This window comes from Puma concolor, chromosome C1 (genome assembly GCF_028749965.1).
Source record: "Puma concolor isolate L17-30 chromosome C1, mPumCon1.1.hap2, whole genome shotgun sequence".
In the NCBI taxonomy this organism is placed as follows: Eukaryota; Metazoa; Chordata; class Mammalia; order Carnivora; family Felidae; genus Puma; species Puma concolor.
The window spans coordinates 81,540,803-81,559,981 of NC_141674.1; the positions used below are offsets into that span (position 1 = coordinate 81,540,803).

The 19,179-nt window shown below is 38.2% G+C and overlaps 1 protein-coding gene across 10 annotated transcripts in view; it reads left to right on the top strand.

Moving 5' to 3' along the window:
- The window catches only part of RWDD3 (RWD domain containing 3), a 252,870-nt gene that overhangs the window by 183,487 nt on the left and 50,204 nt on the right, over positions 1–19,179 (top strand). For all 10 annotated transcript variants that reach the window (XR_015254906.1, XR_015254894.1, XR_015254893.1 and 7 more), the window contains one exon: positions 4,150–4,239. The gene's annotated coding sequence lies outside the window, so the exon portion shown is untranslated. The remainder of the gene's footprint in view (positions 1–4,149; positions 4,240–19,179) is intronic.

A 19,179-nucleotide genomic window follows, 5' to 3' on the forward strand; every position in this document is an offset into this window, starting at 1 on the left:
GTTGAAAAAAAAAATTAAAAAAAAAAAATAAAAAAAAAATTAAAAAAAAAGAATATAAATTGTATGTAGGGAGACTTGGTGGAAATCTTTGATCAGAAGCCTGGGATGGCAGAAACGTCCAAGAGATTGTTTCTCAACTTGTAGTGCTCTAGGATACCAGAAGTGTGTAGCTTGGGAGTCAGTCTGGTCTGAACTTTAGCACTGGCATTCAGTACTGTGTGACCTTTGTGAGTTATCTAACCTTGTATGGTCTTGGTCCCATCATCTGTAAAATAGAAACCTCATAATGGTGCTTATTTCATAGGGGTTGTTGGTTACATTACTTAGTTGGAAGAATCTGGGTTAAATAAAGTAAAGCTGGTATCCTTACTGCAGGACTTATCAGAACCTTTAATGTGCAAAAGTGATGCTCCAAGAAGGAGATATAAGTGGTGTTTCCCAAACTGGCTTGACCATTGAACTTCTGATTTCCTTGGAGCCTTTCGTGGGCCTCTGGAACTTCTCTTTTAGGAGAATTGATCTGGTGGCAGACAGAAAGATGAGTTCATTTGGGAAAGACTGTGGCTGGGGAATTCTCCAGGACCTGAGTCTGGCAAGAAGGGGGGCAGCAGAATGTCCAGGTGTTGAGTCACTGAGGCAGTGGTGTGGGGTAGAGAGGAAGGAGTGGTCAGAAAAAAACACTCTGAGGTTGACTCAGGCTGGAGACTTGTTAGACATGAGGCTTAGAGGGAAGGAGAAGTCATGTAAGATTCTTTCCCACCTAGAGAGAAACAGAAGGCCAGGGGAGAGTGCCATGTGTTTAATTTTCCATCCTGATTTAAATTCTGCTGCTTCTTGCCCACAAACTAACAGCATGCCTCTTGAGTCTCTAGGGCATTTTACAGTAAAGCCACATATTTTCTGAAGCTGGGTCAAGATTGAGCATATGAAATTCCTCAAGTGTGAAATTCTACTTAACCCCATTAATGCTTATAACCCTGAGTAGGTATTGTTTATAATTCACTTCTAGTTAACCAGTGGGTATTTACGTTTGCCAAATCTTTGCAGTTTCATCTCAAACTGCTTTATTTTAGGGGAGGAGATTTGCCTTCCTGTCAAAAAGCTGAGAAGAACCAGCCTCCCCCTCCTACTCCTACGGTTTGCACATTTGTCTATAACTCGTGTGTGTGTGTGTGTGCACTTGCGAGCATGTGTGTGTGTGTGTGTGTGTAATAGTACTCTGAATTTCATAATACTTAGGATAGTCACACCTTCATTGATAAGAGCCTCTACAGTTTACCAAAGGTTTTGACATAACGATCTCATTTTATTCTGACAAACCATGAAATGGGTATTATTTAGCATATCTGTTATTTTCCCTTACGAGGTGAAGGAAAGTGGGAATGGTATACAGTTTCATAGGCCGATCTATAGATACTTTCCTTCCCCTGGGAATTTTCTCCAGCTTTTATATAGAGCTTTCATACACGGTTGGTACTGAAAATACTAAAGCAATTACTTGAATTACAAGGATAAACCCATTTACGTGTAAGTGCAGTTACTGAACCGTGCTCCCAGTGTAAAGAGCCTGGTTGAAATGCAGCTGGAATCACGTTAGCTCCCTCGTTCCTGCTCCCCAGTAAACCTGCTACCGTGGCTTCATTGAAACACACCCCCCACCACACATACGAACACATGCTGATAATAAACTCACATGAGTCAGTGTTCACTTTAGGTTTAAAAATTTTTCAATGGCCTTTGACTTTCTCTAAAGTAATAACTGTAGTTAATATTTTAGAATCACTTGATAAAAGTCCAAGATATAAATCTTTTTGAGTGGCCATTCAAGAGCACTCCAGGATGAATGTGAAGCTCTGCATTTTCTGCAGATGGAGAACTCTGTTTTGGCCACCACCTAGATTTTAATTAGTGAAAGTCTCTCATCGCACTTTCAACACTGATTTAGAAATCAAGCTTTCAGATTCTGTTCAGCATTGATCAGTAAAAGCCACTGCTCGTGGCACATTTATTTTACTTTGTGTTGAATTCTCTGAACTCTTCTGTGAGGCTAGGATTTGTGCCTCGTTTTCAGAAAAAGAAACTGCGGCTCGGAGAGATGAAGCAACCAAGGAGGAGTGCATTTGCACCAACCCCACAGCCTGCATCTCCCACTAGCTGGTGGGGCTGACAAATGCTGTTTGAGATTTTTGTCTAGAGAGTTTAGGTTACCTAGAAACTCGGAAATATTGCAAAACATCCGATTTAACTTTTACTCTTTGTAGTCTGTCACTTCTTTTTGTCTTCTACAAAAGGGAAGGAGAAAACAAATCAAGGGTTGAATTGCTGATGATAATTTAATCTTTTAGTTTTAATGAAGAGCTTGGCTGTGGCTTTTGATCTGTAAACATAGTGGACAAATATACACATATAACAGCCAGGATGTGGAATTGAAAGAGACCGTGCCGGTTGAGCGGTCTAGGCGACTGCTGAGGTGCCCTGTCGAGGTCCCCCTTGAGGCTGATGAGCCCATCCCCCACTTTTCAGAATGGGCCTCTAATGCTTACAATGTTCCCTCCTCAGGAGAAGGGATGTGTCTGCCTCACCTGGATGTCTCTCCCTTCTCTCCAGGTTGGGGCCAATACCGAGTGTCTCACAAGCGACTAAAATCCTGGTTTGCCCAGGACTGTCGTAGTTTTAATGCTGACTGTCCCATGTTCCTGGAAACCCCGCAGTCCAAGGCAAACCAGGGTGACTGGTCAACCCCTTGTCCCAGAGGGCCCCCAAACTCTGTGGTGCGGTGAGTGGGCCAGAACTCCCGGTGGGACCAGGCTGAAGCTGATCTCTAGGCAAGACCCATCCTTATAAGAGTTTGCAGAACTTCTTCACCCTTAAGCCATGTGAGGTCACAGCGAGAAGATGGCAATCTATGAACCAGGAAGTGGCTTCCCACCAGATATTGAATCTGCTGGTGTCTTGACTTTCTGGCCTCCAGACATGTGAGATATAAATCTCGGGGTGCCTGGGTGGCTCGGTCTTAAGCGTCCAACTTGAGCTCAGGTCATGATCTCCCAGTTTGTGAGTTTGAGCCTTGCATTGGGCTCTGTGCTGACAGCTCAGAGCCTGGAGCCTGCTTCAGAATCTGTGTCTTCCCCTGTCTCTACCCGTCCCCCACTCGCACTCTCTCTTTTTCTTTCAAAAATAAATAAACAGTAAAAAAAATTTAAGGGGCGCCTGGGTGGCTCAGTCGGTTAAGTGTCCGACTTCAGCTCAGGTCATGATCTCACAGTCTGTGAGTTCGAACCCTGTGTCAGGCTCTGTGCTGACAGCTCACAGCCTGGAGCCTGCTTCCGATTCTGTGTCTCCCTCTCTCTCTGCCCCTTCCCTACTCATGCTCTGTCTCTCTCTGTCTCAAAAATAAATTTTAAAAAAAATTAAAAGAAATTAAAAAAAAAAAGAAATAAATGTCTGTTGTTTATAAGCCCCTAGTTTATGATATTTTTGTTATAGCAGCCCAAATAAGCTAAGACATATGTCAAACCAGTAACATTTTTATTTTAATTCTTCTCTGCTGATGCTCCGGTGTGAAGTGAGAGCTGAATGTATGTCTGTGTATATTTCCAAATCTGGCTCAGCTTTAAAATAATGTCTTTAAACCACAGTTCATGTTGAGGAGTGTTTCTGACTTGCAGAACGTAATGTGAAATCTCTGCATGTATGTGAGGGTGTGGTGTGCGTCTGTGTGTGTGCTCACACAGTGAGGCTCCTTTTGTCCTCCAAGTCCTGAAGATGAGCAGGGTAATTCTTAGCTCCAGAGAACAGAGGGCCTGCAAGCTAACACCATGCATTCAGACTCAGATCCTGGCCCTGCTGCATGATCCAGAGCTGCATGATCTTGGGGGAAGTTGCTTAACTTTTGGAACCTGTTGGCTCATCTGTGGAGCGGAACAGAATGTAGTTTTCGGGTTTGTTGGGAGGAATAAATATACTAACGCACAGTGCCTTGTTGACAGTGAGTACTCCATACATTGCTATTATCATTTTTCTCCTGGTATGATAGGTGACTCAATTAGTTTTAAGCCCGATTTTGGAGTATTTTACATAGATAACTTTAACAAGCACACGACTCCTTTTTCCACCTTATACTTACATAGGGCTTTTGTTTCTCAACAGGCCTTAAATGAGGTATCTCATCTGAAGTTGACGGCCACTCTGTAAGGTCAGCGGAAAGGCATTTCAATCCCCTTGGTCAAGGCTACAGAGGTGAGTCTGGAGTCCACATCTCCCACTCACTGGTATTGCTTCCTAACATAACACGGGCTTGTCTAAAACAAGGGATATTTCTTTTTCATCTGAGGACAACGAGTACAGCAATTTCTCAAGTTTTTCAGAACCTTCTGAACCCACATTAATCCACACTGTTCCTCTGAAAGGAACACAGGCAAAGAATACAGCCTCTCTTGTTCACAAGAATTGCCAGTGCTCTTTTTTTTTTTTTTAATTAAATGAGGGTGGATACCGTCAGTCACCCACCCTCTTTTTAATTTCCTATGTTCAATTTGATTAAGATGTGTTTCTTGAAGATATGTGCTATCTGGTTCTTGTTGTATAAAAAGTTTAATATCTTTCCCCCTTTTATTGGACTAGTAAGGCATTTGACATTAAAAATAATAGCTTTGAATTTTCCTGTTGCTGTCTGCATTCAGTAGGGGGAATATTAAGAATAGATGGGAAAATTCATTTAGTTCTTTCTCTGAAGGGTCCTTTCAAAGCATGATACTTAACATGATCTACTCTATAATCCACAGATGCACAGAATAAATAAAATAGAGTGATAACGTAAGTTCCTTAGTGTCTAATCCAGGAAATGAATGTCTGTTAAAGAAATATGGCTAGCAATCTTTTAAAAAGTCACTGGAAACTTATTTCTTCCCTGTGTGTTTAGCTGAAGTGAGCATGTGAATTTATTTTCGAGGAGGGGAATTGCAAGAGAACTTAAAACCGCATTCTGTTTTACAATTTAAACCTGTCAAATTACTAAAACCTCTGAGTTGTGTCCTATGCCCGATCCCAAGTCTTTGTTTTTGGATGAAGACTTTGTTTGGGACAGAACTTCTAATATCTCACTGTGGGGGGGAAGGAAGAATAAGCGAACAGGCTGAGGGTCCTGCACTAAAGTATGCCGGGTGCTGATAAGACGTCAGCCATGCTGGAGTCAAATGGAGCGGAAACTCTCAGGTTGGAGCCAATATGGGGTGGCTTTCAAATAAGAAGGGGGTCTGCTAAGTCTGCATGTTGTCCTCCAGATTGGCTCCATAATAGCTCAGTGGTTCTAAGGACTTAGGGCTCCAAATAGAGTAACGACCTCTGGGTGTAAATCTTGATTTCTCTAGTACAGCCTTTACACTTTGTGCATCAATTTGGTGATAGCCAGCTTCCAACTAGATTTATGACCCTCAAAAACTGTATGAAATAATACATTTGCTGTTTTTAAGTTTGCTGTGTTTTGGGAATAATTTGTTATGCGCTAGTAGATAACTAATACAATTTTCTTACTGGCAAAGTGAGAATAATAGCAGTATTAGTACCTGCCAACGTACTAAGTGACATAGTATATATAAATGGCACAGAGTTAAATATTCAATGAATAAGGGTTGCTATTGTTATTGTACTTAACACTCTTGACTTGGCCAGTTGACTCTTCTCTCAGATCTAGAAATAGCTTTCATTACTGTGTAGTGCTGGGACTTCTGCTAGTGTCATTGTTTGGATCTCCATTTAGCAAATACTCTTCCCTTCTCTCATTTAACCAGCGCTGTCCTGCCTCCTCACTGCTTCTTGTGGAGGGATGGGGAGTCAGCTAATTTACCAAATAGCGTTTGTTGAGTCTCTGCCTTGGTGTCCTAGACACTGGGTCAATCAGCCTGGAACATCAGTCCATGAGAACAAGAAGGATGCTTTGGAGTGAGACTTTTGTAATTAATTTTTCTTTTTTGACAAATTTTTCCATTTTGAGAGAAGATGAAGAATAAGTTGGACGATGGAAAGGATAAGAGTGTTGAATGGAGTGATTTAGAGTGATTCTAAATTTATTTTTTAGTAAAAATGGAAGAAAGCTCTTTGACCCCTTTATACTTTTTATTTTAATTTGTTTTAGTGTGAGATATCAGTATGTATTTGTGACACACAGTGGTTATATAGAATTGATTTTCTTCTCCTAGAGAAGGAAAATGCAGCTACTCTCAAATATTTATCAGAGAGGCACTCCTGCTCTTTTGGGAAAGTCTTCCTGGTTCTAACTTCTAGCTCCAGGAATTGTATGAGAGGAAAGGAGCACCTACCTAGTTGGCCAGAATAAGGGAATCGACCTTGGCAATCAGTACGAGAAACAGATGTCACATATGGATATCACAGACTGTTCTCACAGCCTGGTTCTTTTAGCATTCACAGCTGTGTATGCCATGGATGGGTCAATACCCTTTGATAAATGTGTTATTTTCCTCCATAGTTAAAGATTTTGGTCAAAAAATGGCCTTTTCTATGAGGGGCATAGAAGATAAACAAAATAATGTCTTTCACAGTGGGGTAAACTGACAAACTGAACAATTATGTTATTTATCTCAAGATAGATAAAACCAAAAGCCAGGTACTTAACTTGCACAGTAATCTGCAAATTGATACTGTTTCATTGTTATCAGTGCTGTTATTTTTAAATCAATGCAGCAAGCACACAACAAATGCCATGGATTATGTAGATGGTAGGTTTGTTTTTGTGAAAGTGATACCATTTTTAATTGATTTACTTCAATTAAATATATTCAGATGAATCACTTAGATGTCTATGAATCTTTAAATCCCCTTTGGTCACCAAATCTTTGGATACCAAAGATACTCTGGAATAGTCTGTGGGTAAAAGAAAGCAGCAGATATATCAAGAATAGACCTAGAGAAAAGAGATGTAAAATAGTAACCTAAGGAGTCAGGATGGTTCTCTAACATTTATGTGAAGCTGTTGGTGTACCTGGGGCTTGATTGCTTGTCCTTGGAACAGTCTCAGCTATGTTTTAGTACAGCCTGAAGGCTCCTGTTTCCTTTCTCTTTTTCTGAGTCAGTGCCCAGTTATTAGCAGAGATGTTTGCCCTGGGGCCTAGGGCAAACAGGGATGAGTAATGAGAACCTTTCATTTGTGTTTAGCAGAGTACTATAAATTTAATTGTTCTAAATCATGCTGTGCTATAGCATATTGATTTGCTAACTATAAGTTGAATGTTACTTGAGAAATGGTTCTTGTTCTATTTCTATCAATAAATTTCCAGGTTATTTTAATTAACAAATTCTTACATTTAATGGAGTGGGCCTCACTTGTTGAAGCATATTTGCATGTAATGCTTGACCGAATCTCACATAACATCTCTGTCCATATAGCTGTGCATGTACCTGAGGGCATTTCTGAAAAGTTCTCTGTCATTGTGATGATACATTTAAATTTCTTGTTCAGGGACTTTCACGTGAAATGATCTGGCAAACAGGCTTGTACTCTTGAATAAATTACCAAGACTGCTGCCCAAGTGGTTCCTAGACAGGGAAGCTATAGGGCAAATGTGTTTTATAGAATAACTAGCAACTTCTAGAAATAATTGATGAAATAACTAAAATAAAATCAGAAATGAGAGATGACATGGCATCCGGTACAACAGAAATACAAAGGATTGTGAGAGGCTACCACGAGTAGTTATACACCAACAAACTGGGCAGCCTATAATAAATGGATAGATTCCTAGAAACACAACCTACCAAGACTGAATTACGAATAAATACAAAATCTGAACAAACCAACTACTTGGAAGGAGATTAAATGATAATCCAAACTGTTCCGACAAAGTCCGGGACCAGATGGCTTCACTGGTTAATCTTATAAAACATTTAAAGAATTAATTGCAATACTTCTCAAACTCTTGAAAAATAGAGGGAGGGAACACTCCCAAACTCAATTTATAAGGCCAGCACTACCTTAATATCAAAACCAGACAAGGGCACTACAAAAACAAAACAAAACGAACAAAAAAACAAACAAAAAATGAAAAACAAAAGACAAAAAAAACAAAACCAAAACAAAACAAAAAAACAGGGAAATATCCCTGATGAACGTGGATGCAGAATCCTCAACAAGATATTAGCAAACTGAACTCAACAATACATTAAAAGCATCACGCATTATGATACGTGGAATTTATTCCAGGGCTGGAAAGATGGTCCAATATCCACAAATCAGTTGCTCTAATAAACATTAGTAAAATGAGGCACAAAAATCATATGATCATCTCAATACATGAAGAAAAAGCATTGGACAAAATCCAACACCCTTTCATGATAAAAATTCTCATCTTGATAAAACCTCTCAACAGAGTGGGTTTAAAGAGATCATACTTCAACATAATAAAGGCCGTATATGACAAGCCCACAGCTAACATCATACTCAGTGGTGAAAAATTGAAAGCTTTTCTTCTAAGATCAGGAACAAGATAAAGATGTCAACTCTTGCCACTTTTATTTAACATAGAATTGAAAATGCTAACCAGAGCTATTAGACAAGAAATAGAGAATCCAAGTTGGAAAGGAAGAAGTAAAGTTAACTGTATTTGCAGATGGCACAATATTAAATATAGAAAACCTGAAGGACTCCACCCAAAAAAGTATAAGAATAAACAAATGCAGTACAGTTGAAGGATACAAAATCAGTATATAAAAATCAGTTGCATTTCCATACACTAATAACAAACTATCAAAAAGAGAAATTAAGTAAACTCATTTACAATTGTGTCAAAAAGAATAAAATACCTAGGAATAAATTTAACCAAGAAGTGAAAAACCTGTATAGTGAAAACTGTAAGACACTGATGAACGAAATTGAAGAAGACATGAATAAATGGAAAGATAATGTATGCTTATGGATTGGAATAATTAATATTGGTAAAATGTCCATACTACTTAAAACAATCCACAGATTCAACACAATCCCTATTAAAATTCCAATGGCATTTTTCACAGAGATAGAATAAGCAACTCTAAAATCTTTGTGGAACCACAGAAGACCCCACATAGCCAAAGCAATCTCGAGAATGAACAAAGCTAGAGGCATCCCGTTTCCGGATTTCAAAGTATATTACAAAATTTTAGTCATCAAAACAGTATGGTACTGGCATAAAAATAGACACTTAGATCAATCGAACAGAATAGAGAACCCAGAAGTAAACCCACATGTGTACGGTCAATTAATTTATGACCAAGGGGCCAAGAATATACAATGGGAAAGGGATAGTCTTTTCAATAAGTGGTGTTGGGAAAACTGGACACTCACATGCAAAAGTATGAAACTGGACCGCTATCTTATACCATGTACAAAAATCAACTCAAAATTGTTTAAAGATTTGAATATAAGACCCGAAACAATAGATCTCCTAAAGAAAACATAGGAGTTAAGCTTCTTAGCATTGTCTCATTAAAAAAAAAAATTGATTGGGGCGCCTGGGTGGCGCAGTCGGTTAAGCGTCCGACTTCAGCCAGGTCACGATCTCGCGGTCCGTGAGTTCGAGCCCCGCGTCGGGCTCTGGGCTGATGGCTCGGAGCCTGGAGCCTGTTTCCGATTCTGTGTCTCCCTCTCTCTCTGCCCCTCCCCCGTTCATGCTCTGTCTCTCTCTGTCCCAAAAATAAATAAACGTTGAAAAAAAAAAAATTAAAAAAAAAAAAAAATTGAGTAATAGAATCTCTTTGACTACTGTGGATATGAAGCTTTTTTGGTTACATGTGTTGCAAAATCTTCTATTTGTTACTTACCTATTTACATTTGTGATGGTGTATTTGATAAAGAGTTCTTAATTTTAATGTGAAATTTATGAACATTTCTTATGGTTAATGCCTTTTGTATCCCGCTAAAGGAGTATTTTTATCTACCTGCAGGTCATGGAGATATTCTTTACTTTTTCCTTCTGGAAGGTTTATTAATTTGCCTTTCATATTTTCATCTATGATAAATCTAGAATTAATTTTTTTGTGTATGGTATGTAGTGAGCGTTAAGGTTTTTGTTGTTTTTTGTTTTTTGTTTTTTGTTTTTTTAGTGGATATTTAGTTGACCCAGTGTCATTTCTTAAAAAGAATTATCCTTATCCTACTGTGATTGTGGTGCCAAACTTGGTTGTAAATTAGGTGTCCCTATATATATGGTTATATTCCTGGGCTCTTTATTCTGTTCCATAGTCTGTTTTTCTATTTTTGCCCCACTACCACACTGTCATAATGGAGCCTAAAGAATAAGTCTTGTTATCTGGGAGAACAGGTACTCCTAACTTTTCTTCTCTTTCTCTGATTGTCTTTGCTGGTCTTGGTCCATTGAGCTTGGTCCATTCATGTAAAAGTTGAAATTCTCTGTCAATTTCCACAAAATATATCTTTTGGTAATTCTATTGAATTTGCATTGAATCCATACATCAATTTGAGGAGAATTATTATCATAATGTTAGGTTCATTAGTTCATCAACATGGTAAATGGTTCCATTTGTTTAGGTTTTCTTAAAATTTTCTGAGTTATGTTTTATAATTTTCTGTGTAGTAGTCTTACAGATCTTTTGTTAGATTTACTTATATTTATCAAATTTTTATAGTATTATAAGTCATTTTAATATGCCTTTTCAAACTGTTTGTGACTAACATATATAAATAAAATTGATTTTAAAATATTAAACCTTATCCAGAAAACCTGATACATCCATTTATTAATTTTAATAATTTACTTGCATTTTTTTAAAACACAAAAAATAATAGCATCTGCAAGACAGTGAGAATTTTATTTTTTTTCCAATCCTGGTATATTTTATTTCTGTTTTTTGCCTTAATGGACTGTATAGGCCTCCAATCAATTAGAATAGAAATAATGTTAGAGGTTTTCATATCTTATTCCTAATATCAGGGAGAAATTTTTCAACATTTAATATTTAAGTATCATGCTTGGTATTTGTTCACTGTGAAATTTTATAAGATTAAGGAAGTTCCCTTCTTAGTTTATCTAAAAACTTATAAATTAATTAATTTTTTAAAATTTACATCCAAGGTAATTAGTATAGTGCAACAATGATCTCAGGAGTAAATTCCTTAATTCCCCTTACCCACTTAGCCCATCCCCCCATCCACAACCCTTCCAGCAACCCTCTGCTTGTTCTCCATATTTAAGAGTCTCTTATGTTTTGTCCCCCTCCCTGTTTTTATATTATTTTTGCTTTCCTTCCCTTGTGTTCATTTGTTTTGAGTCTTAAAGTCCTCATATGAGTGAAGTCATATGATATTTGTCTTTCTCTGACTAATTTCGCTTAGCATAATACCCTCTAGTGCCATCCACATAGTTGCACATGGCAAGATTTCATTCTTTGTGATTGCTGACTAATACTCCATTGTATATATATACCACACCTTCTTTATCCATTCATCCGTCGATGGACATTTGGGCTCTTTCCATACTTTGGCTATTGTTGATAGTGCTGCTATAAACATAGGGGTGCATGTGCCCCTTCAAAACAGCATACCTGTATCCCTTGGATAAATACCTAGTAGTGCAATTTCTGGGTCATAGGGTAGTTCTATTTTTAATTTTTTGAGGAACCTCCATAGTGTTTTCTAGAGTGGCTGCACCAGTTTGCATTCCCACCAGCAGTGCAAAAGAGAGCCTCTTTCTCTGCATCCTCGCCAACACCTGTTGTTGCCTGAGTTGTTAATGTTAGCCATTCTGACAGGTGTGAGGTGGTATCTCATTATGGTTTTGATTTGTATTTCCCTGGTGATGAGTGATGATGAGAATTTTTCAATGTGTCTGTTAGCCATCTGGGTGTCTTCTTTGGAGAAGTGTCTATTCATGTCTTTTGCCCATTTCTTCACTGGATTCTTTGTTTTTTGGGTGTTGAGTTTGATAAGTTCTTCATAGATTTTGGATACTAACCCTTTATCTGATGTGTCATTTGCAAATATCTTCTCCCATTCTGTCGGTTGCCTTTTGGTTTTGCTGATTGTTTCCTTCGCTGTGCAGAAGGTTTTTATTTCGATGAGGTCCCAATAGTTCATTTTTTGTCTAAAAACTTTTAAAAATAATTGTGAATGGATGTTGAATTTTATCAAATATTTTCTCTGTATCTATCAAGTAATCTTATGATTTTCTCCTTTATTTCATTAATTTGATTAATTACATTTTATATATCTGTTATAAATAGCATATACTTGAAAAAAAAGTGTAGTCTGATCACTTTTGTTCTTCAATTGGAACATTTAGTCCCTTAACATATGATGTAATTTCTAATATACTAAATTTAAATCAATCATGCAAAATTTTTTTGTCTTCCTCTTCTATATATTTTTTTCTTGTCTTATCTTCCTTTGTTTTGTTTGTTTTTGTTGTTGTTTTCTTCCTTCTTTTGGATTTATTTTTATTATTCCTTTTCTCTCTCTACTCACTTGATAGTAATATTAATACATTCCTTTCTTAGTCTTTTATTGGTTACTCTAGAGATTGCAAGGGTGCATTGTGTGAAATATATCTACTATCAAATATTTCCTGTCTTGCACCCCATCATCCTGTGTCATTCTTCTCTTGTGCTTAAAACTCCAAAAATTTTCACCAAAATGGTAAAAAAGAATGGTGATATTGATAACACAGTAAAAATCTAAAACAGGCATGGAGCTCATGAGAGGCAGTTCTGCCCTCTCAGTGCATGCCGGAATGTTCTCAGCCTACTTCTCCTCAATGCTGAGCAGCAGGGGAGAAAATATGAAGGCCATTGGCACTATCACCATCACCACCACTGTGGGGCCCCCTGTCTCAATTATGATACCTGGTCCTCCTGGTCTCTGCTGTCCTAGCCTATCCTTCACTGTTAAGGTACTATTTTTAATAAAGGCAAACTGAATTATTATTGTTATGACTTTCTTTTGTCTTTACAACTTCTGACAAAGATTTCATTCTTCTGACTTATTCTCACAAGATTTTCATTGGTATAGCTCTGCATCTTTGACCTTCACTTTTGAAAATGGTAATTTTTAATGTTTTAAATGTTTCCAAAAGATATAAAATGTTCTCAGGTGTTGAATTGAACTCTTAGGAAAGGAGTCAAAACAGTCTCCTTAGGCAGTTTGGTCACAGGCATATTTTATTTGGCCCACAGAGTATTTTTAAACATTATTTGAATTTTCATATCTTTCGGTGAACCACATAATCTCCATCCTCTCTCCTGTCTTAATGCCCAAACTCCCACACTAGTGTTACCCCTTTCTGGCCCCCAATATTTGGCAAGGGGCCTTATAAGAAATTGGCCCTGCTTTTGCAGTCAGAGATTTGTCTCTTCAGCAAGACTAGAACTGAAAACATTCTGAAAGGGACAATTTGATTCTCTTTTGTATTTTCTTAAAGAGAACTTGAAGATAGATTACTGAAACACTGCATCTCTCTCTATCCCTTTGTCTTCCTCCCTCACTCCCTCCCTCCCTTTCTCTCTGTCCCCACTTGAGCGATGTTCATCTTTGCTCACAAAGATCTAGGGTAAGTCTACTGGAGTGGGGACCCTAACAGAGCTGCTAATGTCACCTCTTTAGAGCGGTCTTTTCTAATTATGTCCTGCAGAGTAGTTTTCCTTATTATTCTGTTTCTCACCTCCCAGTTTCTTGCCTTCAAGCTGTTTATGAGTTAGTAGTTATTTTACTTCATTATTTGCTTACTTGTTCGTCTGTCACTCCTTCTGGACCTGACACTCCCCAAAGGTGGACACTATTGTATTCTTGGCATATAGCACAGTGCTTTGCAAGAGGAGAGACTGAATAATGTTTGGTTTAAGTAATGAAAGAGAGAGGAGTCATGGTCATGCAAACTCTGTGTACGGTTTCCTCCCTGTGACCTTGCTCATCCCCTGTAGAAGCTGCAGCCTACAGAGGCAGGGAGTTCATGTAGGCACCATTGCTGGTGGTCAGCCCCATGGTAATTTTCCCACTGGGAGCCTGAGAAAGCAGTGAAAAATCTCTTAAAATGGAATCTCGATATCTCTCCTGGGGAAAATATGTGTGTACGTGGCATGTGGTCTAAACAATGAGAAAATTGATTAGGTCATACACCTGGAAGGGGAAAGGTGGGGGATTTCAATGTTATTAATCCATGACCTGATAAAAGCCCAGATTCTCTCTGCATCTCTGTTCTGTTGTCCTGGGCTGGCTTCACACTGGGGCAGGAACTCCTTGTGGTTGTAACATGCAGTACTGGTGCTACATCCTTCGTCTTTCACATCTGACTGTGTGTGTGTGTGTGTGTGTGTGTGTGTGTGTGTGTGTGTGAGAGAGAGAGAGAGAGAGAGAGAGAGAGAGAGAGAGAGAGAGAGAGAAAGAGAGAGAACCTCTTCCCCAGCCACTTAACAAAAGACTTTTTCTTTCCTTTTGGGTGGATTGGACCAAATTGGGTCACATGCCTATGTCTGAACCAATAATTCCCTCCAAGCTTTATTCAGAAATCACCTCCTGGGGCACCTATGTGGCTCAGTTGGTCAAGAGTCCAACTCCGCCTCAGGTCATGATCTCGCAGTTCTTGAGTTTGAGCCCCACATTGTGTTCGCTCCTGTCAGTACAGATCCTCTGTCCCCCTTCTCTCTGTCCCTCTCCAACTTGCACTTTCTCTTTCTCTCTCTCTCAAAAATAAACAAACATTAAAAAAAAAAAAAAAAGAAATCATCTCCTTCAGTCCTTCCCTGACCATTCACTCTAAAATCACAACCCAACTTTGCACTTCATTTCTGTCTAATTCACTTACTATCATCTAACTAGCTATACCTTTTACTTAGCTTTTCCTTTGTTTGCTTATTGTTCGTAGTCTCCATAAGGGTAGAGATTTTATAAGTGCTATTACCTGTGGTATCTTCTTTGTCTAGAACAGTACATGACTTAGAAGCCATCTAATAAATATTTATTGATTGAATTAGTGAATGAATGTGGCCAGGGATTTCATGGGACTGTTGGCTTTGGCCTTTTTTTATTTTTAACAGCTTTATTGAAATACGATTCCCACACCATACAATTCGGTCATCTGAAGTGTACAATTCAATGGTTTAGTACATTCACATAGTTGTGTCTCTGCTACCACAATCACTTTAGAACATTTTCATTACCCCCCAAAGAAACTCCCCATCATTTAAACATTATACCTCATCTCTTGCATTCCTCTCAACCCTGGGTAACCACTAATCTACCCTCTGTCCCTATAGATTTGCTTTTTCTGGATGTTTCATAGAAGTGGAATCAGACAATACTTCTTTCACTTAGCATGTTTTCAAGTTTCACCCATGTTGTAGCACGTATTGGTATTTCATTTCTGTTTGTTGCTGAATGGCATTCTGGAGTATGGATACATTGTGTTTTATTTATTCGTCTATCCACTGATGGACTAGCTTTGGTTTCTAAACCAGTCACTATTAAGGGCGATGAGTGTGCCGTGATTGGTTTGTGATACTCCTGGCCCCTCTTCTTCTCAGTTCCTCCAACTGTCCCACATAAAGGGAGGGACATAGTGGATCTTAGCGGACAACCATCAGCAGATCAGTATTGTGTTTCTTCTTTTTTCTTTCTATCTTTGTATTGTAATATTTTCCTCCTTCCAGTCATTATTATTTTTTTTTATATTGGAGGGTCAATGGCTTGTGGCGTCAAAACCACAGTAAGACAGAAGGTAAGCCAGCAACACAGGGAATCATATTAGCTCTGTCTTCAGTTTAATTTCTTCATAAAAAAATCTCTCATTTTTCAATGGACACTGAGGTGTTACTCTGGAGGACTGCAATAAGAAATATCACCATTCACCTAGGATGTAAAATATTTTCCCAAGGCAGTCTCTTCTTAATTTCCTGTGTTCTGTCTGTCGGAAGGCTCGCTGGTGCAAAGCCAATATGAGCTATGCTATATTTCAAACAAATGCCTTTTTGTTCTGGAGGACTGGGTATTCTTTTTTCTTTTCCAAGTAATTAACCCAGTCAGGGAAAAATATCAAAAGTCATTTTCCCCGGTTTTGTTTCCCTTTTCCTCTCTGGTCAAGGTTGGAACATTCTTCTCATCAAGAGTATTTCCAAAGACAACTTTGTATAGCCAGTGAGGACATTGTCCACACTTTTTAATTCAGTGGCAGAGACTTTGGGAAAGCAGCATGCTACTTGTAGTCCAAGCAAAAAGGTGTAAATGGCTTTCTTGAAAATCAATATGCTCTTGTGAAGTGCTGCTCATTTCTGAGTTCTTCACCTCACCGATGAGAGTTGGAAGAAGGTTTACAGCTATGGGTCTCTGAGTTTGAGGTTTTATTTTTTTCCCGTGTTTTCTACCGTGAGCATAAGGTTAAGGGATCATTTGGTGTTTTATTTGTTTACTCTTTGGAAGAAGAGAAGTGTGGCATTTTCCCCCCTCTCTGATAACCAGAGTTGAACTCCCACTAAGGGGTATAGCTGTCATTCACAATGTGGTCTCCTAAGTGAGGTCAGATTTGGGCAGACTTTGGAAAGGTGTTTGGAGTTTGAAAGTTCCCTCAGGAGACTGTGGAAACCCTCCTTAAGCCCAGAGAGTGAAGTTGAGGCACTGGAGTGTTGAGTTCTGTCAGTGTAGGAAGGCCAGTGTCTTCATACTCTATAAAGAGTGCTCAGGTGCCTAAATTAGGTCTAGTTCTGACCATTATTGTGAGAACACAGACTGGTTTTAATTGGTCGCAGTTTTGGTGAAAGATGAGCTGTGAGATTGGATTTATCAAAATTTATGTGCTAGTTGCTGTTAATATGGCAGCATTTGAGGAAGATCAGGGTCATTTGTAATGACTTCATTTGATTTGTACAGATTTCGATGAATTACAACATTTTTCCTGTTGTAATTTACAACATTTTTCCTGAGAAACTAGATACTTCCTCATAAATTTCCAGCGACCCTTTAAAAAGTTTAACCTTCATTTTAAGCCTAGAGATGACATAAATCTGGACAGTGAGGTATGGGTGATGGTAGCTGTGTCACAGCAAGGTCTTAATGAAATAGAGCCTAAGAGGGGGCCAGAGAAGAGAGAAGACTGGAAAGTATGCCCTTGGACAATTTCTTAATGAATCAACGTCGAAGGGTCACTTTATTTATTTATTTATTTATGTATGTATGTATTTATTTATTTATCAGTGCCTTGCAAATACATGGTATTCAGTGCATTTAGTTGACCTGAACTGAATGCGACCTATAGAGACATGACCCCAAATAATTTTAACTCCTGCTTGCAAACAAAGTGTTTTACTTTTTGGTGTTTTGGGTTAGGAAGGAGGTGAGGACCAGCCCAGGAGTAAATAGTCTTATTTCTTAGCTTCACATTTTTTTTCCTACAAAATTCCTGCCTACATCAAAGCAAATAATATTTATCTTTGGCCTCATTTGCTACATCCTTTACCCAGACTGGTGCTTTCATTTCTTTTCAGTAACTTTGGATCCTGTTGTGAGAACTTTGAGCAAGCCCAACAAGGCTTGCTAAGTCCCTAGAGAGGGGCTCTTACTACAAAGTATTACTAATATTCCATACTGTAACTTAAACATTGCCTACTGTACAATTTGATTACCAGTTAATTAGAATTCTGTTTAATTTGATCAGAACCTCTGGAATTAAATCATTTTATATTAAAAAAATTATAAAACTTGATTGTTCCAAGAAAAGATTATTAGAATGCCAATCAGGTGGTTAGAAAAAATTGTCATCAAATAATAAGACTAATCTTATAAACGAATTGGAAAACAGCCAGAAAAGCCAGCCTAAGCTTGTTTTCAAAGTGTGCCTCCAGGGAACTGAGAGCTGTTGAAAATCTTCCTAACAGTTCTATGGGCTGACCTCTTGTGGCTCAGATGGTTTTAATAAGACAGTGGCTACAAGTTTATCATTGCATGGATTGAAAATTTATTCGTGATATTTAGTAAAATAAAGTCTAGGCGTAACCACCATTGTTTTGACTCATTCGGTGATATTATTCACTTACTTACGTGTGTGTACATACCTTTATTTATTTGGGGTGATTCTTCAGGTGAGATAAACAGTATCATACCTGAAAGGTTTTCTGGAACATAATCTATTATGCAAAATTGAATCATTTATCTGGTAATATTTGGGCAACCCGATCATCCGTTTCTTTCCTTCTTGTGTGGGTGCTACCATACATCAGATTGTAGGTTAGGGTCGATGCCATTTATTTATTTATTTATTTATTTATTTATTTATTTATTTAAAAAAATTTTTTCTTAATGTTTATTTTTGAGACAGAGAGAGACAGAGCATGAACGGGGGAGGGGCAGAGAGAGAGGGAGACACAGAATCGGGAACAGGCTCCAGGCTCCGAGCCATCAGCCCAGAGCCTGACGCGGGGATTGAACTCCCGGACCGCGAGATCTTGACCTGGCTGAAGTCGGACGCTCAACCGACTGAGCCACCCAGGCGCCCCGATGCCATTTATTTAAAGTGTGTTGAGAGGAAATGGCATTGCAGGCATCTGTTAGGAAGATTTAAAATAGTTTCCTGACACATTTGACTCACCTTGGTCTGACTTGACCAGGTGAGAAAAGGCAAAAAGATGGCAGCTAGCACTGGCCAGCAGGTTTGGTTGCCTTAGTCACTTATAACTGGACATCTCCATGTTGAAGTGACATGATTGTGAATTTACCTTTTCACAAAATATGACTAATTTGGGGACATTTAAGTACATAATACATGTTACTAAGTAAAAGAAGAATACCATATGGAGTTTTAAAAAAAATAATGAAGAAACTTCTAACTACGAATAGTTCATTTGAGCACTTGATCTAATATGCTATGTTCAGTATCCTTACAGAATTTCACAGAGTTAGCCAATTTTGCTTATTCTCTATTGTGTTTCTGTTTGTTTGATTGATTAGTTGTTTGCATAAACAAACATTTTATCTCAGATAAAGAGCCCTATTAATCTAACGTTCAGAGAGATATTTTTCTATTGCCTCAATTCTCTCTTGGCAAAACCTGAAGGTTTCCTTCACCTCTCAAAAACCATGTTTTGTTTCTTTTGTTATTTTTTGCCATAATATCTCTTAAGGAGAAGACAACGAAGTAGATATTTTTTCACAGATGTAAAATGAAATTTTGGAAATTTTATAAATTATTATTCTTA